Here is a 25,000-nt window from a genome sequence, read left to right as displayed (position 1 = left end):
ATAATAGTCGAAACATTTTGAATCGGAACGCATGCAGATTTTTACATATAGTTAAAAAAAATGTAATTTTAAATAAAAAGATACAAATTTTGAACGAAATTGGTCGAATAGTTACTGAGCTATCAAATTTCTAAAAAAATGGATTACGTAAGATTCGATAACCTATTCGTCCGATTTCGTTTACTGAATTACACTATCACAGTATGTGTTGTCTAAAATATTAAAACACTTCATGCAAAAACTACAAGGAGTGATCAAATGAAAAGGTACGATTCGTACCTTTTCATTTGATCACCCCTTGCATGTTTCAACTGTAACACATTTACTGTTTTGTTTTTATTAATCTAGATAATACGTGGTGTAATTATTTCACACTTTTGATTTATTTGATTACAGGTACAAATGCTGGGTTTGTAAAACCACCTGGAGAAATGGTAGTGCTTTTTTTTCTAATTCTTATTTCTAACTTGTTAAATAACTTATAATTTATTCACTTAGAAAGTACTAGGAGGCAGAAACCTCAACAGTTTAAAATACTCTTTTAAAAGGAAATTAACAAATACCAGCCATATTTAGTTATTATAATTTTATTATCTGTTGATTGTAAGGCAACCTTTGTTTGGTATCTTTAAAAATCTGTCAATTTTTTAATACATTCAAATTGCAATTTAGTAAAAAGTCGTGCGTCGAGTCTGTATACTTTGAAAGAAGTCTATAGATTTACATTTTAAACAGAATAAATAAATGTTAATAATAATGAAATGTTAATTTTTACTCATTAACCTAAGAATATCGATATGAGTTTATTTAATTAATTTTAGTACTGTTTACTTTGGCCCCAGTATGGGTCCTCTTATAAGAACATGTACCGGGGGACCAATGTTGAGATGTCAATATTTCGTAATATTGGTCCTACATTGGCCAACATAGAACCTATATTGGTTAAAAAATGCATATAAAATATCGGATGAATCGAAAAATTCTATATAGGGCCAATATCGGAAAAATAACGGCGCTTTGAACCCTTATTGAGCCAAGATTAATGAATAACGGCCCCAAGTTATTTTGCTGCTAAGGTAACTACAGCAACACATTTTTGTATTAATAAGATTAAATATTTTCTATCGATAGTCTGTTTTTAAATGAAATTTATCATCATTATCATAAAATTTATCATCATTATCATGAAATTTATCATGTTTAGTTGAATATACATTACAGAAATGGTCGAGAGCCAATGTTTAAAAATACTAATTGTGTGTTTAGTTTTTGTTACTGTTTTTTTGACACTTGCCACTGTTTTTTTATTTGTTAATTTTTTTCTTAATAAATCTGTAGCATATGCGATTGTTGGTATTAGAAATTAAAAGATCGTTTTTATACCTATTTTATATTATACCTATTTTATATATGATAGAACCTATTTTATATGATTAAAATTATAAAAATGACAACTATGATCAAAACGATATGTTTCTGGTAAAGTTAAACTTTAAAATGTTATCTTAATTAAAGAAGGTTACTCATCAGTTTCTTGCAACCTTTACATGAAGAGAGGTGACCTATAAAATCCTATGTGTATGTGGACAAATTGGACGTCATGTTGGGCAAATGTGCCTGTAGGAGCATTTGTATGCTTAAATAAGACAGTTATGTACCATAGATTTTATAGTGTTTCGATACTTATGAACTGAACTTTTTGTGATATACTAGCATACATCGCCTTTAACACTTAGGTGTTTCAGCTGAGAATGAATTCTAGATCTAGAACGATTTCTAGAGCTTCTCTTAAGGAAGTAAGGACGTCTTGTAACAGTTCTAATTTTGCGGTTGAAGAACTTTAAGAAAAGATGACACTGCTGTGGAGGTGAAATATCCAAAGTTTTATCGGCAATTTCAACAGCCTTCGTTGACGTGGGATCTTGAATGTATCCTGAAATAGATCGGGCCCTGGGTGGGTTATAATTGCTGGAGAAATAATTCGAGTAGAAGCGTATCGAATGCATGATGATTTTCTGCTCTTCGTTGCATGGCCGTTGGTTGACGTTTGAGAAACCAAAACTTTGAAACTATTGCAACAACATTTAAAGCCTCATCACGAAAGATCTGGAGTAAAAAGTGGCGTTGCATATAAACTTTTAAATCTTTTATATGTAACGGTGCGTAAAATAAGTTTAAATGAATAAAACATAAATATGGTGTGACGCTTTTTAGGTAAAGAGAGAGACTTATCAAGTTTATACAATGGTTTACTTCTGCCTAGAGTAGACTCGCTTTGATTGCTCTCCTAACCCTTTCCTTCCAGCTGCTTTAACATCATTATTTTTTGCGTCGTCAAAAGTTACAAATTTGTGGTAAGGTCAAGTTTTAGTTATTGAGTCCAATAGCTATTGGTGCTTTCGTGTTAGTCCCATGATGGGGTTAATACCATGAAATTGTAAGATTTTAACCTAATTGTTTATTTGAATTACTCTATCCGTATTTAAGTTACTATTTGCCGGTGGAGATTTCCCTCGGTAGTATTATTTACGCGAAAACTTCGAGATGTTCTAGAAATCTAATTTTAACCCTTTCTCGTGACTTTAATTTTGAGTGACGATAAGCGTCACAATAGTTTCCACTAAAATAAATTTTTACAAGAGGTGTAGAAATTTGGCAGCCCTGAAATTAACAACCGACTAACAGCCACCACATAGACTGCTGACCTTAAAATTCCTACCACAATTATCAAAATAAACATGATCAAAAGAATAATAAGGATTGGCAATCGAAGCGAGCAGGGAGCATGTGTGTGCTCTCTGTTAATTCTTCTCATTCCATGAATAGTTAATATAGTTTAATTTTATGTAAGCCCATTTTACTCTACTAGATATTGTGCATAGTATTAAGAGAATTTTTTTTCTCTATTTACAGGAGGAAGTAGAAAAGGCGGTTGAAAATTGGGCTAAAAAGGTTTAGTATCATTTAACATTTTTGTTAATTTGCTCCTCCTTTTATTCGGGCAGGGCTGATTGTGTTCCGGAAAAAATCCGGATTTTTCAGAAGTTTCCGGAGATCGAAGGTGCAGACGTTTCAAAAAATCATCAATCACAGAAATTTCCGGAAATCAAATTTTCAAAGGTGGAACTTAAAAACACAGTTTATTTTATTTGTTTGTAAGGCAGAGCCAGAGAGATACTTTATAAGCTTATATTCATGATTAATATTCATTTTTTATCAGTAAATAGTTGTTATAATCATAAACTCAAGAAAGAAAGACATATTTGTAAATTTTAATTACTTCTCCAGGTCATCATTGGTATGTGTAAAATTTTAAATATATTTTAAGTAAACTAAGAAATATTGAGAAAAAGGAAAAAAACCTGGCATAAATTTTTTTTCTAATTATTCAATGTAAACTGTGTTTGTTTTTTTTAACTCAAAAAATTTTTCCGGAATTTTGACTTGGGCTCACAATCACCCCTGTTCGGGTGATCCCTTTAGTGTAACGGTTAACAGTTAATTATTTTGAAGTTTGTGGCGTAAGAACCAGAAATAGGTTTTACATTGCCATGAACGTCGTCTGGGTTTCAATAACAATTTTTTTTTGCTTCAAAAACTGAACCAACTCTACATAAAAGTGGGGTGTAAAACATTCATCTTTCTTTTTTTTCTTCCTCAATTTGTTATTCTTTTAAATTAGAAACTTTTTTTATGTGTGTGTTCATTAAAAATGGTGAAATTTTAAAAAAAAATATTAAAATCTCTTGTGCAACAGTTTTGCATTTGATTTGGGTAATTCCATTAAAACATAGATGCCAACTTGCTCCGCACAACGGATAAATATTTTCAAGTGGTAGTTTTTTTAATCTGATTCCTGTTTTAGTAAATTTGATGTAGAAGACTTTTACTCACCACTACTTCTAAGTAATTCAAAGACTTATTTAAAACGCCACTTTAATACGGTTAAAACGCGTTGAACCCTTTAAAAAATGAGCAAAATTAATTAAAAATATGAACATTTTAGTTTCTAGTTTTCTACCGTTTTTTTTTAAAAACACTTTGTCCAATCCCGAGTATTTGGCATCTTTGTTAAAATAACACTTTTGCATAAACATAATTATTTTCTTATGTTGCTATTTTAGTAGAACTAAAGCGATGTCCCTTATGCAGAAAAAGAAAATATTTTCCCGATCAAATAATATCTTTCTTCACGTTGTGCTCTAATTTCTGAAGACATTTTTTTTTTCTTTTATCTTAAAAAATGCATCAAATATGAAAAATAACTGTGTATAAGAACCATTCAGTATGGTATTGTCTCGTGCTAATAACTTTACTGAAAAAAAGGGATTTTGTTATGAGTTGAGAAGTTAAACAGGTTTTTTGTAGAAAAAGTACCATTTTTGATTAGTACCTGTTTCCACGGCTGTCAGTTGTATCTAGATGTGTGAGGTATAGTAACACCCAATATGTATTTTTTTCCGTTTAATTAAATGAGATGAGTACTTACAAAGAGGGTATCCAAAATGTTATTCGCTAATCAGAATTAAATTTTTAACAGATAGGTTTTAAGATCGTGTATAGATTTTTTTGAACTATTTCGAAGTATTTATTAAGTTATATATAAATTACTAAAAAATGTTCAAATTTTTCTATGGATAAGAATTGTATATGATACCCTTAGACTACGAATAGTGCTATGAAATTGTATCATTCGATTTATCTGGAAAACATAGAATACAGAAAACTATCAATTGTGAACACTACAGTCAGATAACATAATTAGAACTGTAGTGGCTCAGGGGATAGAGCGTTCGACTTCAATGAGGTGAAACAGGTTCGAATCCCAGCAATGGCTGCTCGATACGAATTCCGCAGCCGGGTCGAACCGACCACAGTCCTGACGTAAAATATCCTCATTATGGGTTAGAGTTCCCTTACCGTCAAGCTAATCGTGGGATGTTTTCCTCTTCATGTAACGCAAATGCGAGTTAATGCCATCAACAAGTCCGACACGAAGGCAAATTTCTCCCAATACTTGATCCAGGAGTTCCCTTGTCTTCTAGATTGGGTTCAAAACTACCAAGGCTACGGAGTTGAACTTTAGTAATCGCAAACTCGAAATTGAGTCGGCTGTTCAACGACGATTATAAAATATTTTTTTTCGAATGGCAGGCACTGGAGTTTATTCGTTTCGCCTTAGAAGATGCCAGAGTTGTTACTCATTTCGCGTTACCCAGTGGGCACCTGAGAACCAAAGTCATGGAGGCGAATAACATTGCCCACGCCACAAACCCGCATTCACTCATCAACTCATCACACACAACAGAGGACAACACAAAGGAGAGAAACATCCATGCCCAGAGCGGGATTCGAACCCGCAGCCATTGGCTTCGCAGTCAGGCGCGCTAACCGCTCGGCCAGGCCCGTAACCAAGGGGGGGGCAGTCGGGACAAATCCCCCCCCCCGAAATTCTGNCAGCGGATAAATATTTTCAAGTGGTAGTTTTTTTAATCTGATTCCTGTTTTAGTAAATTTGATGTAGAGGAATTTTACTCACCACTACTTCTAAGTAATTCAAAGACTTATTTAAAACGCCACTTTAATACGGTTAAAACGCGTTGAACCCTTTAAAAAATGAGCAAAATTAATTAAAAATATGAACATTTTAGTTTCTAGTTTTCTACCGTTTTTTTTTTAAAACACTTTGTCCAATCCCGAGTATTTGGCATCTTTGTTAAAATAACACTTTTGCATAAACATAATTATTTTCTTATGTTGCTATTTTAGTAGAACTAAAGAGATGTCCCTTATGCAGAAAAAGAAAATATTTTCCCTATCAAATAATATCTTTCGTCTTCACGTTGTGCTCTAATTTCTGAAGAAAATTTTTTCATTTTTCCAAATTTTTTCAAAAATGCATCAAATATGAAAAATAACTGTTATAAGAACCAAATAGTATGGTATTGTCTCGTGCTAATAACTTTACTGAAAAAAGTGATTTTGTTATGAGTTGAGAAGTTAAACAGGTTTTTTGTAGAAAAAGTACCATTTCTGATTAGTACCTGTTTCCACGGCTGTCAGTTGTATCTAGATGTGTGAGGTATAGTAACACCCCATATGTATTTTTTTCCGTTTAATTAAATGAGTAGAGTACTTACAAAGAGTGTTATTTGCTAATCAGAATTAAATTTTTAACAGATAGCTTTTAAGATCGTATATAGATTTTTTTGAACTATTTCGAAGTATTTATTAAGTTATAAATTATTAAAAAATGTTCAAATTTTTCTATCGATAAGAATTGTATATGATACCCTTAGACTACGACTAGTGCTATGAAATTGTATCATTCGATTTATCTGGAAAATATAGAATTCAGAAAACTATCAACTGTTAACACTACAGTCAGATAACATAATTAGAGCTGAGGTGGCTCAGGGGATAGAGCGTCCGACTTCAATGAGGTGAAACGGGTTCGAATCCCAGCAATGGCTGCTCGATACGAATTCCGCAGCCGGGTCGAACCGACCACAGTGCTGACGTAAAACATCCTCATTATGGGTTAGAGTTCCTTTACCGTCAAGCTAATCGTGGGAGGTTTTCCTCTTCATGTGACGCAAATGCGAGTTAATTACATCAATAAGTCCTACACGAAGGCAAATTTCTCCCAATACTTGATCCAGGAGTTCGCTTACCTTCTAGATTGGGTTCAAAACTACCAAGGCTACGGAGTTGAACTTTAGTAATCGCATACCCGAAATTGAGTCGGCTGTTCAACGACGATTATAAAATATTTTTTTTTCGAATGGCAGGCACTGAAGTTTATTCGTTTCGCCATAGAAGATGCCAGAGTTGTTACTCATTTCGCGTTACCCCGTGGGCACCTGAGAACCGAAGTCACGGAGGCGAGTAACATTGCCCACGCCACACTGCCACAAACCCGTTCATAGGGTGGGCCGCATTCACTCATCACACACAAGGGAGAGAAACATCCATGCCCAGAGCGGGATTCGAACCCGCGGCCATTGGCTTCGGAGTCAGGCGCGCTAACCGCTCGGCCAGGCCCGTAACCAAGGGGGGGGCAGTCGGGACAAATCCCCCCCCCCGAAATTCTGGGATTCAAGCTTTTTAGTCTCTCTTTGAGCCTCTCAGTAAAAAGAAAAACAAAAGCTGTCGAATCAAACCTTTTTCCAGTACACCACCTTCGCTAGTGCATCATCTTCACTTGACCTTGTGGCTCATCTTTCCTTCGGTTAGACTCTTCCCCCGAAATCAATTGTTTTTCAGCATATTAATTTATGCAATTTCCGAATCTACGCAGATTTCATTGACATCGAAAACCTCATGGGAGAACTGGAAGTATGGGCATCAAGATGAAACCTGCATGAACCCCTTAGTAGACCAGATATGGCACTTTCAGCAATGGAAGAATGTAACAATATCTTTTTCCCAAACATTTATTGCTTGTTATCAATATTGGCTACGTTGCTAATCACCACAGCAACTGCAGAAAGAACTTTTTCTACTCTTAAACGCGTAACAACAGCAACAAGAAATGCTACTAAAGAAGAAAGGCTAACAGGGCTAACTTTATTAAGCATATTTCGGGATATTCCGGTTTGTCCTAAAAAAGTAATCGAAAAATTTTCTTCAAATCCCCGTCGCATGTCTTTGTAAACTTTGTTTACAAATTGATTATAATTANCTGGCTACGGCCTTGTGCTCGGCCACCTGGCCGGCTATTATAAAATATAAAATCACATAATTAGGGTTCAATTAAGAATCGTACTATTTATTCCTTTTTCTCAACTCATAACAAATTCAGTTTTTGCTATTAAAGCCCTGGAATACAACACTTATTTTACGCTCTTGCGTAGACTTATTTTTTACAACAAACAAAATATTCATGAAAAGAATTGTTTTCTTTCTTCTTTCAGGAATTAAAAGAGCTTTTACATATACCACCAACTGAAGAAATTATTTGATTGGTAAAATAACTTTAATGATTCTTATTAAGCATGTGGGACAATTTTTTCGCCCTCTGGGATGCCTAAATAATTATGGAGTAGAAAGCGCTAGTTTTTACTCAAATTGATAAATTGGGATGCGGTAGAAGATATTTTTTGACTTAAACAAAAATACGATAACAATGAGAAATAAAAATATGGAACGTTTCCAACTCCCACCTACTTCTGGGCTTCTAACACTGAAACTGTTCACGTTATATATTTTGCATTTTGTCCTGACCCTATAATGAACTAACTTATTCTGAGTATTAAAAAGAACTTTTTAAAAAAAAGTGTTTTTTGCCGACACTATTGCGCATACTTTTTCAATCACGAAAAAAATCAAACCCCTTGACAATAATATTAATTTAATGTAGTTAATTAATTTCTTGAATGAGTGATGTAAATTTCTGGAGCAAGAGTCATGATTTGGCTACATCGTGCCTAAAACTAGGTCAAAAGTTCATATAACTTAGTTAAAATTTAATCACTAGATTAAAATTTATATAACTTGGTTAAATTCCAATAACAAGGTTGAGTTTTAGTTACGTAAATGTTTGGCGCAAGAGTCATGATTTGGCTACATCGCACCTAAAACTAGGTCAAACGTTCATATAACTTAGCTAAAATTTAATGACTAGGTTAAAATTTATATAACTTGGTTAAATTCCAATAACAAGGTTGAGTTTGAGTGATGTAAATTTTTGGCCTAAGAGTCATGATTTGGCTACATCGCGCCTAAAACTAGGTCAAACGTTCACATAACTTAGCTAAAATTTAATGACTAGGTTAAAATTTATATAACTTGGTTAAATTCCAATAACAAGGTTGAGTGAGTGAGTGATGTAAATTTTTGGCGCAAGAGTCATGATTTGGCTACATCGCGCCTAAAACTAGGTCAAAAGATCATATAACTTAGTTAAAATTTAATCACTAGATTAAAATTTATATAACTTGGTTAAATTCCAATAACAAGGTTGAGTGAGTGATGTAAATTTTTGGAGCAAGAGTCATGATTTCGCTATACCGCGTCTAAGACTCAAGGTTGGGTTTGAAGAAACTTGGTAAAAATCAAAACAACCAAATTAAAACTAAAGAAATTTGGCTAAAATCAATATAACTAGGTAAAAATTTCAACTAAATCGAATTATAAAATCTGATGTTCTTGAGGTAAGGTATTAAGTTAGGATGAGGTGTGTGTCTCCAAGTAAAATTGCTAAAGTCGGGATGTCACAGTTAAAATACTGTCTTCATTTGAATTTAAATTTCTAACACTGTGTCAGAAAATGAATGTAAGAATTGAATGTAGGATTTAATGACACAAAGCTGGGCATGCTGCGTCAAACAATATGATAAAATAGATCAAAACTTGCTTCACCGTAAGATACTCTCGGCATCTCATTGTGGGAGTGCTTCATTTAAAATGAAATATTTGTGTGTTAAACGGTTTATGTTAAATACGTAGTCTGTTGATGATAACGACTTGTGACTGTCTACTGTAGTTTAACGTTTTAAATGGTTTTATTTCCGATTTAATTTCGTGCAATTTATTGTTAAGTTCAGTATTCCAATTTAGTTATCTGAGCTGTGTTAGAGAATCTGTTACCAAATTTCAAATGTCATAAAAACAGAGAGGTTTATTGGAGAGGTTGTTAGTTGATTTGGCTATGTAAAATTAATTGCTTGAATGTAATTAGATATCTCGTAAGAAACAACTAACACACAAAATTTAACTTGTTGACTGGAAGGAAATTTTAATGCTTGATGTATTTTGAATTGTAAATAAAGTTAAATAATTTTATACTAGTACTGGCAATAAATAATGAATCAATAATTAAATTAGTAATCTTAGAGACTATCAACTAGAACAGTGTTAATCATTTGATAAATTTAAAATAACTACAAAAATGATAAAGTATTTCTATTAAATACATAATGTAAAAAAATTTAGTTGTAAAAGCATTTGTATATTATTATATTTCAATACAGTAACTGAAATTATTGAAATCGAATAAACATTTAGTATATAATCGAATAAATATTTAATTGCATTGAATCATTTTAAGTAGGCAAAACCTGAACCTGCATTGATGCAAACCTGATGCACTAATGCAAATTTTAGGGACAAAGTGATTTGTTAAATAGTATTATTTATGAATATTATGTACACATATTTACTTTCTCATATAAAATGTTACAAACACATATCTTTTCTTTAAAAACAATTACTGTGTGCTACTTTAGATTTATTCATCGTTATAAATGTTTTAAAAAATATACAGCAATTTACATTTAAGAACTGATAAGGAATCCCTCTACTGATTTGCAATAAAAATGTATAGCATGAACAGGGCTGAAAATTTACGCACATCAAGACAGAAAAGAACAAATTCTTGTAAGAAAATCATTTCATTATAAATTGTTTTCGAAAATATCTATTACCACCTAGATTTTTATGACTGTTTGTTTTTGTTTTTCATATTTTTTTCTCTCCGCTATTGTAGTTTTTTTAGTTTTGTTTCTCACCCTTATTTTTCCATTTTGCGATGACAACTTTACGTTTTATCTATACGTTTCAGTTTTATTTATCCTTATTTCAAAACAGGTACTTCAAATTTAATTTTTTTAAATAATAAATGCGAGTTAAACGCTCTGTATTTTCTACTAATTGTATTTTTTGTTTGCTGTAGGAATGGGAGTCTATGAGAGCCTCTGCAAAAGCCAAAGAGAAAGCAGAGAAATGAATGAAGAATAGTACAAAACTGCAAGACTTGTTTCAAGATAAATTTTATGAATAAATTGTGTTTCCTTCATAAAGATAATAATTTGTTTGTGGTGAATTTAATTATAAGTTCAATTAATGTGTAGCATACAGGCGAGAATATGTTTTGCGTCAAAGATAACTTGAAGCATTGTTTGATGCTTATGACATTTTGAATTACAGAAAGAGAAAAGATAAATAATAAAACGATATATAGATTTAAAAAAAACTCTTCAGTAGATTTGCTCACTTAGTTGGAAATATCATGTCATAACCTCGCAGTTCAAATTCAATAGTCTAAACATGATGCACGACTTCTACGATATATAGATTAACGATATATAGATTTAACAAAAAACAACTCTTCAGTAGATTTGCTCACTTAGTTGGAAATATCATATCATAACCTCACAGTTAAATTCAATAGTCTAAACATGATGCACGACTTCTACGATATATAGATTAAAAAAAACTCTTCAGTAGATTTGCTCACTTAGTTGGAAATATCATATCATAACCTCACAGTTCAAATTCAATAGTCTAAACATGATGCATGACTTCTGAAGGAGACAAACGAAAATTCCAAAAATTCGTGCATGCGCAGATCACTTTCAAACAGGTGTGGCTGAAGGTCACCCTCTATCTTTCTTTCTACTCTTCACACCCCTTCATTTTAGTATAATTAATAAAGCTTTCAAAACGAAAGTAACAGAAATATTTAAAACCGGTCATTTTGACCGGTGTTGGCCGTTTTAGGTGATTCTAGGAAAAAAGGGTACCGGAAAAAAAGGTCCCGGTAAAAAAGGTACCTGTGTAGGGAAAATTCTGTAGGGGGGGGGAAATATTTGAAATGAGAAGATTAGACTGAAGCGTTTTTTTGCTGTTCCGTGCATGTTTTTTTTTTTTTCGTGTGTCGCGCGTTTTCAAAGTCAATAAGCATCCAACACATAAATCCTCCCAACTTTCCCGATTGGCTACTTTAAGCCTCACATTAGCAACTTCTTCACATAATATAATTTAAAATAGAAAATAACACATTTTTACTTAAAAAAATTACGGAAAAAAAAGTAAAACATTATTGAAAAATTTCAATGGTATCTTCCCGCTTTAAAAAATAATCAATGAAGAATAAATAAATGAAATAAAATTTTTAAAAAAAAAGCGTAATAGCGTAAAAAAAAGCTTACCTCAATGATCTAATCTGAATTATTACAGATTAAAAGAATATTCATTGAAACAGCGAGAAGCATTCATGCTGCCCAGAAAGCAAGAGGGGAAATATCCCTACAGATTTTCCCTATGGAGGTACCTTTTTTACCGGGACCTTTTTTCCGTACCCTTTTTTTCCGGGACCTTTTTTTCTGTCTACCGTTTTAGGTATATTGTAAATTTACAAAAAAACTAATTAAAGTGAGTGAAATTTTTTGTGGATGATGTTTATTAATATTTAGGAAAAGTCAGACAAAATCAAAGAAATTGGTGAGAACCAAAAAAAAATTAAAAGTGTTTCAAATCGTTTTGCAGTCAAAACGACCGGTAACCTTCGAAATCTTAATACATCGGCAATTCTCTTATGCCGTAAGCTTAAATGTTTTAAAATTTAAACAGCTTATCTAAAATAAGACAGACATTAACCTTTTTTTTGGACAAATTATATTTTTTTACTCTTTACGTAAGAGAAAGAATGTCCAACATCAGTTGTCACGGGGTAGCATGGTATGTTAATTTTTAGAATTACTTATTGAACTTGCGATGTGTCATATTTATGTTATCAATCCATAAACGTAACTCAAAATTTCTTTTCCGCATTTATGTATTCTGAGTTTAATGTTGAATTTTTCTTTGCGCATGTGCGATTAGGCATTTTCCAAACGCAATTCCTTAATCGAGTGATTGTAAATCATTGTATTCATTTAACTTCAATTTCGTTTTAAATTGTCATTCTATTTTTTTTTAAAAAAAATAAGCGATTAAATTTTTAATACGCTATGCCTGAACTAGAAAATCAGTCAGTCGCTCATGTGGCCGTTAAGCATACGCTATTGAAAAAATAATTCAGCGTTAAGGTTCGTCCGTTTGGAGGTGCAATTTGATTTGGCTAAAATAACAGCTGATATAACCAAATTTAACCATGTGCTTTCTGCTGTTGGATCGGACATTTTAAATTCCGTTAGCGATTTGGTGTTAAAGCTCCCTGAGAATGATAAATATGAAGCGCTTAAGAAACGTTTAGTAGAGCTACACTCTGAAAGTGAAGCATCAAAAATAAGAACTTAGGTTTAGAGTTAAGGGACCAACGACCATCCGAGCTTTTAACGCGAATGCATTCACCCGCAGGCGACAACGTAGGCGATACTCTTTTGAAATCATTGTGGCTTGGTCGGCTACCTAATGGGACACAAACAATTTTGGCAGCTCTCAGCGAAGATTTAGATCAGTTAGCCACTGTGGCAGACAAGATTAATGATCTTTCTATTCATCAGGGAGTTAATTCTGTCGACGCTACTTCTAATTCCCACACCTCTCGATTAGAGCAACAAGTTGCTCAATTGACACAGCAAGTTAATGAGTGAACTGCTTTTGTCAGAAAAAAGCGTAGCTCAGCTCCAAATCATTTTCGCAAACGAAGCAGCTCTAAGCACCGTTTCAAAAGATCCTGCAAATGGAAAATGTTTCTATCACACTAACTTTGGCCAAAATGCCAAAAAGTGTACCCAGCCGTGTAATTTTTCAACAAACTAGATAGGCGATCGTGTGATGGCCACACAGTCGACCATCTCAAAAATCGAATATTTTCGGCCGATCCTTCTTCTAAATTTAAATTTCTCATTGATACTGGTGCAGACGTCAGCGTTCTGCCAAAAAGCAAAGCAACCGTTCCCACTACTCGCGAAACATTGACATTGTATGCTGCCAACGGAACAGTCATAAAAACGTATGGCACTAAATTGTTAAAATTAGACCTAAATTTGAGCCACAATTTTACAGACGTCAATCAGCCTATTATAGGTGCTGATTTTCTAAAAAAATTCAATCCATTGGTTGACGTTAAAAATAATTCTTTGATTGATGCCTAAACAAAGTTGTCTTCTCGTGGACATTTGTCTTCGGATTCTCCACTTTCCACAAATATTTAAATTCTTTTGGGAGATTCACAATTCGACGATATCTTGCGCCAGCATCCAGAGTTAATTAACCCATCGCAAAACATTAATGTTGATCTCCCAAACAAAACATATCATTACATTATGACTAAAGGTCCGCCAGTTTTTCTGAAACCTCGTCGTCTGGCACTTATTATTTTAAACGCTGTCCGGAAAGAGTTTGAATACCTGATTTCTCAAGGTATTCTTCGGGCTAGTCCTCTCCATGTTGTAAGAAAATCAAACGGTGATTATCGACCGTGCGGCGATTACTGTCGTCTAAATTCGATCACTGTTCCTGATCGCTACCCTGTCCCTCACATCCAGGACTGCACCCAAAATCTTTTTGAAAAAAAGGTATTCTCAACTCTGGACCTTGCCCGAGCTTACCATCAAATTGCAATCTATCCCCCAGATATACCCATAACTGCTGTAGCGCCACCTTTTGGTCTCTTTGAATATACAGCAATGACGTTTGGATTCCGAAATGCAGTTAAGACTTTTCAAAGATTTATTCATCAAGCATTAGCTCTGTTTGACTTTTGCATCCCTTATTTTGATGACATGTAGAGTACTTACACAAAATATTTTCACGCTTACGGGACTTTGGCCTTAAGGTAAACCCTGATAAATGTGTACTGGGTAAATCCTCCGTACAGTTCTTAGGCTGTTTGATAACTTCCAGAGGCGTTAAACCACATCCTGACAAAGTCGAGGTAATTTCGAAATTTCCCAAACCCGAGACAATCTTACAACTGAGACGTTTTTTAGCAATGATTAATTTCTACAGGTGGTTTATGCCAAAAACCGCTGAAACACAGGCTCCGTTAAATAAGTTTCTAAGGGATTAAAAAAACGACAAAAACTCTTCCCTGGGATGAGAATTCCTTACTAGCCTTCGAAAAATGCAAAAATTAGTTGATTAATGCAACAACTTTAACGCATCATACACCCGATAATTAAATTTCTCTTATGGTTGATGCTTCAACTTTTTCAATCGGTGCTGTCATCCATTCGCAATTTTCTGAAGGTCCTAAACGTCTTGCTTCCTTTTCTCGTAAGTTAACAAAAACCGAAACTAATTATGGTACTTATAATAGGGAGCTTCTTGCAATATACGCGGGAGTAAAACATTTTAGACATCTTCTTGAGGGGCAATGCTTCATTATTTACACTGATCATCGTCCTTTAATGTATGCTTTTACCAAAAATTCTGATACATGTTCCCCGAGACAACTCAGGCATCTAGACTTCATATCTCAATTCAGTACGGACATCAGACATGTCTCTGGTGAGAACAATGTAGTTGCCGACACGTTATCCAGAATTCAGCAAATCGGTAGTGAGCCACCTGTAAACTTTGATGAACTGGCTATAGCTCAAAAAAGTGACACTGAACTTCAAGCTCTTCTGAGTGATAAAAAGTGCTCGCTAAACTTCCAGTCATTACATCTGACNTTAGCTAAAATTTAATGACTAGGTTAAAATTTATATAACTTGGTTAAATTCCAATAACAAGGTTGAGTTTGAGTTAGGTAAATTTTTGGCGCAAGAGTCATGATTTGGCTACATCGCGCCTAAAACTAGGTCAAACGTTCACATAACTTAGCTAAAATTTAATGACTAGGTTAAAATTTATATAACTTGGTTAAATTCCAATAACAAGGTTGAGTTTGAGTTAGGTAAATTTTTGGCGCAAGAGTCATGATTTGGCTACATCGCGCCTAAAACTAGGTCAAACGTTCACATAACTTAGCTAAAATTTAATGACTAGGTTAAAATTTATATAACTTGGTTAAATTCCAATAACAAGGTTGAGTTTGAGTTAGGTAAATTTTTGGCGCAAGAGTCATGATTTGGCTACATCGCCTAAAACTAGGTCAAAAGTTCATATAACTTAGTTATAATTTAATCACTAGATTAAAATTTATATAACTTGGTTAAATTCCAATAACAAGGTTGAGTTTGAGTTACGTAAATTTTTGGAGCAAGAGTCATGATTTCGCTATACCGCGTCTAAGACTCAAGGTTGGGTTTGAAGAAACTTGGTAAAAATCAAAACAACCAAATTAAAACTAAAGAAATTTGGCTAAAATCAATATAACTAGGTAAAAATTTAAACTAAATCGAATTATACAATCTGATGTCTTTGATGTAAGGTATTAAGTCAGGATGAGGTGTGTCTCCAAGTAAAATTGCTTAAGTCGGGATGTCACAGTTAAAATACTGTCTTCTTTTGAATTTAAATTTCAAACACTGTGTCAGAAAATGAATGTAAGAATTGAATGTAGGATTTAATGGCACAAAGCAGGGTCAAACAATATGATAAAATAGATCGAAACTTGCTTCACCGTAAGATACTCTCGACAAAGACTGCATTGTGGGAGTGCTTCATTTAAAATGAAATATTTGTGTGTTAAACGGGTTATCTCAAATACGTAGTCTCTTGATGATAACTTGTGATTGTCTAACGTTTTAAACGGTTTGATTTCCGATTTAATTTCGTGCAATTTATTGTTAAGTTCAGTATTCCAATTTAGTTGTCTGAGCTGTGTTAAGAGAATCTGCTACCAAATTTCAAACGTCATAAAAACAGAGAGGTTGTTTGTTGATTTGGCTATGTAAAATTAATTGCTTGAATGTAATTAGATATTTCGCAAGTAACAACTAATACACAAAATTTAATTTGTTGACTGAAAGGAAATTTTAATGTTTGATGTATTTTGAATTGTAAATAAAATTAAATAATTTTATACTAGTACTGGCAATAAATAATGAATCAATAATTAAATTAGTAATCTTAGAGACTATCAACTAGAACAGAGTTAATCATTTGATAAGTTTAAAATAACTACAAAAATGATAAAGTATTTCTATTAAATACATTATGTAAAAAAATTTAGTTGTAAAAGCATTTGTATATTATTATATTTCAATACAGTAACTGAAATTATTGAAATCGAATAAACATTTAGTATATAATCGAATAAATATTTAATTGCATTGAATAATTTAAGTAGGCAAAACCTGAAACTGCATTGATGCAAACCTGATGCACTAATGCAAATTTTAGGGACAAGGTGATTTGTGAAATAGTATTATTTATGAATATTATGTACACATATTTACTTTCTCATATAAAATATTACAAACATATATCTTTTCTTTAAAAACAATTACTGTGCGCTACTTTAGATTTATTCATCGTTATAAATGTTTTAAAAAATATACAGCAATTTACATTTAAGAACTGATAAGGAATCCCTCTACTGATTTGCAATAAAAATGTATAGCATGAACAGGGCTGAAAATTTACGCACATCAAGACAGAAAAGAACAAATTCTTGTAAGAAAATCATTTCATTATAAATTGTTTTCGAAAATATCTATTACCGCCTAGATTTTTTTGACTGTTTGTTTTTGTTTTTCATATTTTTTTCTCTCGGCTATATTGTGGTTTTTCTAGTTTTGTTTCTCACCCTTATTTTTCCATTTGGCGATGGCAACTTTACGTTTTATCTATACGTTTCATTTTAATTTATCCTTATTTCACAACAGGTACTTCAAATTTAATTTTTTTAATAATAAATGCAAGTTAAACGCTCAGTATTTTCTACTAATTGCATTTTTTGTTTGCAATAGGAATGGGAGTCTGTAAGAGCTTCTGAAAAAGCCAAAACAAAAGTAAATAAATGAATGAAGAATGTTACAAAACTGCAAGACTTGTTTCAAGACAAATTTTGTGAATAAATTGTATTTCCTGTAATACAAATTATTCGGATAAATTGAATGATAATATATATGTAAGATAATAATCTTATGAATAAATTGTAAAATAATAATTTGTTTGCGGTGAATTTAATTATAAGTTCAATTAATGTGTAGCATACCGGCGAGAATATGTTTTGCGTCAAAGATAACTTAAAGCATTGTTTGATGTTTATGATTGTAGGGTAAAATCTTAGAACAGCCCACCTCTTGGCGACTTTTTGAAATCTCGCCAAGTTGGCAATTGTAAAAAGGAAAAAAAAAATTTATTCAAACAACATTAACTATTTATTTATAAAATTTCCCGAAATATCTAACGTAAACCTAGTTTGGCGAGATTTCAAAAAATCGCCATGGGGTGGGCTGTTCTAGGATCTACCCCAATGGCGCAATAAAAGCGCTACGTTTCAGTTAGTGCACCTTTATAATTAATTTCTCAAAAATCTACTTGATATTCAATTAATTTGAACCTTTAACTGATTAATGTTATACGAACTAAGTATCAGGAAAGAAAAGATTTTTTTATTTATACTTTGCGCATATTTTTCGTGGAATGACCCATTTGCGACCTCTAATATGTAGATTACTTTCTAGAAAAGGTTTCTTAAAATGTATATTAAAGACGGTCATAATAGAGTACTAAGTTCTCTTCTTCTTTCTTATATTTTGTTAAACCTTAATTCTAATACAATTGGAATTGAATTCTTGGAAAGAGATAGATTAGTTTGTATTAGTAAACATAAAAAGGTTCGTTGAAAAAGTGAATACAATAAAAATATTCAATATCCTTTAGTTGATAGTTTTAGCTACTGTAGAAACACAGAGGCTAAGTGGTAGCACTTCGCGCTGTCGAGCCACAGGTCTTTGGTTCGATCCTCGGGCCGGTCAAGGTCGACTCATCCTTTCAGTGGGTCGATAAAATAAGAATCAAGCAAGCTTGGAAACTAAACGCTGCGGGTTTCGCGTTGCCTGACCACCCAACCGGAACATTTGCTTTGCACCAAAAGTCTAGAAAACTGGAATTGAAATAGTAAGTCTATGGGCTGTCGCACCATTGAGTTTAGTTTAGTTCAGAAACAATTTCTTTTGCGTCAAGATTACAGGTGGTTACAAATTAATTATAAGGGTTGCTGAGCAAAGCGAGCAGGGGATAAATACATTTTACAGATTTAAATTTAAAATATATATAAGAATTAAAATTTATTTAAATGTAACAGCAAAAAAAAAAATCGAAAACTTACAATTTTTCTTTCTGAAACTACACGTATTAGACAGACTTCCACGAGTTAGTCAAGAGTTCAATTGATTTCCTACAAAAGAAAGAAAAAAAAACAATTTCTAGTCAGTTATAATATATATTTTTTTGAACTAAATTTTATTTCATTAATCATGACACATCTATTCACCGTTATTCAAAATCTAATAAATTAAGATTTTTAAAAACTCATTTCAATGAAAGAAAATATTGATGGCAACCTAAACAATGATATTTAACTTGTTGCGTCTCCTTTTTCTTTCTTTCAAGAATAATAATATGTTTTTGATTGGTTGTTTAAAGTGAATGGCACAAGAGCCAGAAATGGCTGTACAAAATCTTTCGAAACGGCTCAAACATTCCTCGATTGAAACGAGACAGAGAAAGCGATCCTTCACTAGCTTTTCTCATTGACTGAAAAGTATTTAACAAGACGCTAGCATTCGAACTTAACTTAGGGTTTTTTTAAAATTCAGATAATGCTTCAAGAGCAATTTAAGATATTATCTTCTCATATTTGCACACTATCAAAACCAGTCATTTTTAAGCACATATAACTTCTTCAAAAATCTTTTTATAAAATGTTTGATTACATTTGAATGGTACTTTTTTCAGAAATTGAAGTGAATTATTATTTTTTTTTTCCTTTAAAATTTTAGAGACATTTGAGAATTTATTTTTATTTATTCATTTTTTTTAATGGCGGGCACTTGGAGGTTGTCCCATTGGCCACAGAAATGCCAGAGCTGCTACTCTCTTCTCGTTACCAGTGGCGAATCCACGGCGGTGGAGCAGCGTCGCCCACGTCACACAACCAGAAACCCGTTTATAGGGCGGGTCACATTCACACAATAACACACAAAGGAGAAAGGACATAGAACACAGAGAGAAAGAAACATCCATGCCCTGAACAGGACTCGAACCCGCGACCAGCTGCTCCGCAGTCAGGCACGCAAACCACTCGGCCACCAGGTCGGCTCTGAGAAATTAATTTTGCTTCGTAAAACCTGTTATTTTTGGTCGTTTTGTTTTATTTCGTAACTAAATTAAGACTTATTAATTAACATATTCAAAATAAATGTTTTGAATAATTGAGAGTGGAACTTAGTATGTGACAATTTATTTGTTAGAATAGAAGTTAATCAGAGTGATATCAGTTATAATTTCGTTTTTGTGCTCACTACAATTTATATTCTCTTTCAAAATCAATTAATTCAAATGAATTATAGGTTTAAAAATAATAATAATAATAAGACGGGTACATTCGAAATTGCACGCAATAACCTCCCGTCATCCAAAAGATATTTATAGTAAATAAAGTCGCCATGCATGCGTTTCAAACAGTTAAGACGATTAAAACTATTTTACGATGTAAAACTTGAAAATTATTTACACTCAATCAGTGTTATTTTCTGATTTGCGTGATGAATTTGCTCTCGTAAAAACAGAATGTTAAACTGCAAGTAATGTTTACTATTTTCCAGTAAAATAGCAATGTAAACAAAACGCATAACACTGAAAAATATGTTCAATCGATTCCATGATAATTTCTTCCCAGTTATTCATTACACGCGAGTGTCCCACAGAAGGCAAAAATTATTTAACATTATAGGTATTACATTCCTAGCTTTTTCTTTATTCTTTAGCCATTTTTAAACATTCCCGATCCCTATTTAAATAAATAAATCATTTAATTAACTTAATTTTATATGGAACGAATGCAAATATATCTAATCTCAATAAATATAACGACTTAACTTTTTATTTCAATGCAAGCGTATAACTAATCGTTTTTCAATGTTACGACAACTGAACTATAAAATATGTGTTTAATCTTTCTTTCTGCAATCATCTTAAACATTAGCATATACGTCATTAGGTTTACTTACTTTAATAAATCCGTTTTTTAAAAAAACTGCATTACGGTTTTATTGGTAAGAAATATGAAGAATAAAAAAACACGAATAAATATATTTTTAAAAAAAACATTCAAAATCAACAGGAGATAACTACAAGCTATGATGAAGAACTTTTGTAATAATCATTGTACTGTAATCATTGCGCTTAATTTTCATTTTTAGAATCTTTATGGAAAATGAAATCAAAATATTATGCCTATAAATAGTAGACATTTTGATGGTTGGTTAGTTTTTTGTAGTTTATTGGCACAAGAACCAGAAATGGATATACTGCGCCACTCACTAGACTCAAAAAAGGTCGCAAGATCAGATTAATATTAAGATTTTTAAATAGTAGAATATAATTCTGTTGCTTTGATAAACTTAATAAGATTGTGATGGATTGGGTCACAAATAATAAATCCTTCCCACTTCTCTTGATGAAATTTACTAACTTCAGTTTGGACTTTGTTGTTTAAATCTTAAGCTTTTTTGGTCTGCTGGATGCCTAGTTCTTTGCCATATTTAACGCGCTTCGTTCCTATTTTTAATGATATTAAGAATTTGTTTTGGTACTATGTTATTTCTCGCGTTTTTAATTTCTTTTGAGGCTTTTTGGTAAGCATTTTTGATTGTAGCAGTGAGATTTTCTATGACTTCGTCCATTTCTTCTGCTGTATTGATTGAGTTGGAGTTAATTTCAGTTTTAGATAGGATATCAGTATAGTTTTCCCAGTTTGTGGCGATCTTGGGTTTTCTATGCTCTGGTGGGAATTGAAAATCAAAATTAATGAGTACTGGATTATGGTCGGAAGAAAGTTAGTTAAAGGATTTGGATTGGATTTGAAAACTTAAATTTCTATGGATAGCGAAATCTATTGTATTAGCCGTATTTATTCCATATCTGGTTGGGGTGTCTGGGTATGCTAAATCAAGTTAAGATTTTTGGATAAAATCTTGGAGTCTCTTGCCGTTTTTATTGGCTGTAAGGCAGTTCCAATCGCGATGCTTGCAATTAAAATCTCCTGCAATTAATAGGCTACTATTTAAACTTAAAATGAAAATGTTTTTAATACCCAGTGAAAATATGATATCGGCATTGGGGTTTACGTAGATCGACACCAGGAGGTAGTTGTAATTGTTAATTTCAATTGCTGTTGCTTCACATTGTCTAAGGGGGGGGGGCAGGGGGATTTATTTATGGGGGGTACTTTTACAGTTATTCCGGGGGTATGATAAAACGCGTAATTATTGATTTTTATGGGATCGTTAAGTTTAAGTTTAGTTTCCTGTATTAATATTATGTCTGGGCTGTATTGTTGGCAGAAAATTTTTAAATCGTTAATTTTGGGCTTGATTCAACCGGCGTTCCAGTGGCATATTAAGATATTACTTTTATGGTTTTGCTGCATTATTATTATTATTGCTTCCTTGGTTATTTTGTCTGAAAAATGCATCCATAATTGTAAATAATTGATTAAGAGGGTTTTCGATTTTTTCTATGTTGTCATTAATAGTTTTGAGATCTTGGCTAAATATTTTTTCTAAAGTTTTTGACAAATTTGGTCCAGAGCTTTCGTATTCTGTTCTGCATTTAGTTCTTTATTTTCGTTAGACCAAGATCTGGCCTCATTGCTATTATTATCGCTTCTCGAGACAGCTTTGGCATAACTGAACTCAGGAGACATCTTCCTTGCGGAAAAAAGTTTCTGGTTGTTGTTTGTTTCCACACTTTTAGTTATTTTTTTGTTTAGCTGCTTGGGGGCTTCTTTGGGGCATTTGGAATAATTTGCGGTGAGTCCTTTTCAATAAAAATGCATTTTGCTCCGGGAAAAAAAATTACTTGAATTCCGTCATGTCTTTGGATTTTGTCAATAGAAATTTCCTAATTATTGCAGCAAAAACTTTTAAATTTCTAATCAAACTTTCCTTTATTATAATTTTATGTAAATAATTATTAATAATAATATAAATGACTATTAAAAGAAATTAATTGAGACTGTCCAATTTTAGTGAATTAACTGTCAATCAAATTAAAAATTATTTCTTCTTCATGATTTACAAATGGAGAAAAAGTCTTTTACAGTTTAAAAGTGAAGAGAAGAATAAAGAAGAGATTAAATTTATAAATTAAGCCCAACCCGAAAGAGGTTGAAGTAATGGCATTAAAATCGAAATTTCAAAAGAAAAAAAAATCAAGTTTTAGTGCACAGTGAGTAGTAAACAAAAAATCTAAAACTAACTTTTGATCTGATCAGATCTTACGTCCTTGGACTCAATCTTAAGGGTTCGAGAGGGTGACTTTAAATATGCCAATTAATTACAGCAGACAATATATTTTAAGTTATGAAATCAGACACTAAAACGCACTTACTCTGAGAAACTTTTTTTCCGGCGGAACTTTTAAGTGAATTGAAAAATTTCTGCACTCAATGTTTTAAAGTTGATTTAATTTAGAATTTCTTTGATTCCCTACCTACAACTATTGTAAGATACTATTAACTTTTCACCTAACTAGTAAAATTAAAAAGTTTAGAATTCTTTATAAAATCACTCAAGCGAAGTGATTGTGTTTTATTTAAATCTTATTTAGAAAGTTTTTTTACATTCAAAGTTTTAACTAACTTTTGTTTTTTTTTATTTATCTATAGTTATTGAAAGTTAAGTTAATATTTTTTGATTCACATACAAATCAAAAAAAAAATGTCGCCCTGCTTTGTATATTTCAAACGAAAAATAATTTAACATTAAACACTCAGGATTTATAATTCAAACAATCACTATATTTATTTATTAAAAAAAACTCTTATGAACTGATAACTCTATTGCGAGTTTACCAGTGGAACAAAAAGTTATCAAACTGAAACGGAATTCATTTTTGCCCTGTTATATTAAGTTAAAAAAAAAAAATTTATTTTTACTTCATGTAGCAAATGACAATTTCTCAACAAGTAGCGCAACATCGCATTAATATATTTTCCTTATCTTTCACTATATTTTATTTTCTTAATTACTTGATTCATTTAACAGTATTTAGAAATCTATAAATATATCTTACGTATGATCGTTGCAGAATAACCTGTACGCAATATATGTAAATAAAATATACTTTTAAAACCTTTACCTGAACTTAAAAATCAGTCAGTCGCTCATGTTGCCGTTAAGGCCTTTTGGAAAAATAATCCAGCGCTATGGTTCGTCTGTTTGGGAGACGCAATTTGATTTGGATAAAATAACAACTGATATAACCAAATTTAACCATGTGCTTTCTGCTGTTGAATCGGACATTTTAAATTCCGTTAGTGATTTTGTGTTAAAGCCCCCCTGAGAATGATAGATATGAAGCGCTTAAAAAACGTTTAGTAGAGCTACACTCTAAAAGTGAAGCATCAAAAATAAGAACTTTACTCCAAGGTTTAGAGTTAGGGGACCAACGACCATCCCAGCTTTTAACGCGAATGCGTTCAAGCGCAGGCGACAACGTAGGTGATACTCTTTTGAAATGATTGTGGCTTGGTCGGCTACCTAATGGGACACAGACAATTTTGGCAGCTGTCAGCGAAGATTTAGATTAGTTATCCACTGTGGCAAACAAGATTAATGATCTTTCTATTGATCTGGGAGTTAATTCCGTCGCCGCTACTTCTGATTCCCACACGTCTCGATTAGAGCAACAAGTTGCTCAATTGACACAGCAAGTTAACGAGTTAACTGCTTTTGTCAGAAAATCGCGTAGCCCAGCTCCAAATCATTTTCGCAAACGTAGCAGCTCTAGACCCCGTTTTAAAAAATTTAAAGATCCTGCTATTTGCAAATGTTTCTATGACACTAACTTTGACCAAAATGCCAAAAAGTGTACCCAGCCGTGTAATTTTACAACAACAAACTAGATAGGCGATCGTGTGATTCCCACACAGTCGACCATCTCATAAATCGAATTCTATTGGCCGATCCTTGGTGCAGACGTCAGTGCTTTGCCAAAAAGCAAAGCAACCGTTCCCACTACTCGCGAAACATTGACATTGTATGCTGCCAACGGAGCAGTCATAAAAACGTATGGCACTAAATTGTTAAAATTAGACCTAAATTTGAACCACAATTTTATAATGGCCACTCATCATTGCTGACGTAAATCAGCCTATTATAGGTGTTGATTTTCTAAAAAAATTCAATCCATTGGTTGACGTTAA

General features: G+C 32.6%; 1 protein-coding gene, 1 long non-coding RNA gene and 2 pseudogenes across 3 annotated transcripts in view; 3 read left to right on the top strand and 1 right to left on the bottom strand.

The window, feature by feature from the left end:
• The window catches only part of LOC107448419 (uncharacterized), a 198,494-nt gene that overhangs the window by 131,606 nt on the left and 41,888 nt on the right, over positions 1-25,000 (bottom strand). The window lies entirely within an intron of this gene.
• On the top strand, positions 373-11,092 carry LOC122269888 (uncharacterized). Its single transcript, XR_006225452.2, has 3 exons — positions 373-434; positions 2,914-2,952; positions 10,676-11,092. It is a non-coding gene; the product is annotated as an uncharacterized lncRNA (long non-coding RNA).
• LOC139426490 (uncharacterized) lies at positions 11,300-13,528 on the top strand (annotated as a pseudogene).
• On the top strand, positions 14,862-24,700 carry LOC139426488 (uncharacterized; annotated as a pseudogene).

Source organism: Parasteatoda tepidariorum, chromosome 1 (genome assembly GCF_043381705.1).
Source record: "Parasteatoda tepidariorum isolate YZ-2023 chromosome 1, CAS_Ptep_4.0, whole genome shotgun sequence".
Lineage (NCBI taxonomy): Eukaryota > Metazoa > Arthropoda > Arachnida > Araneae > Theridiidae > Parasteatoda > Parasteatoda tepidariorum.
Note: the sequence above shows the minus strand (reverse complement) of the source record. Positions and strands in the feature narration are given on the sequence as shown.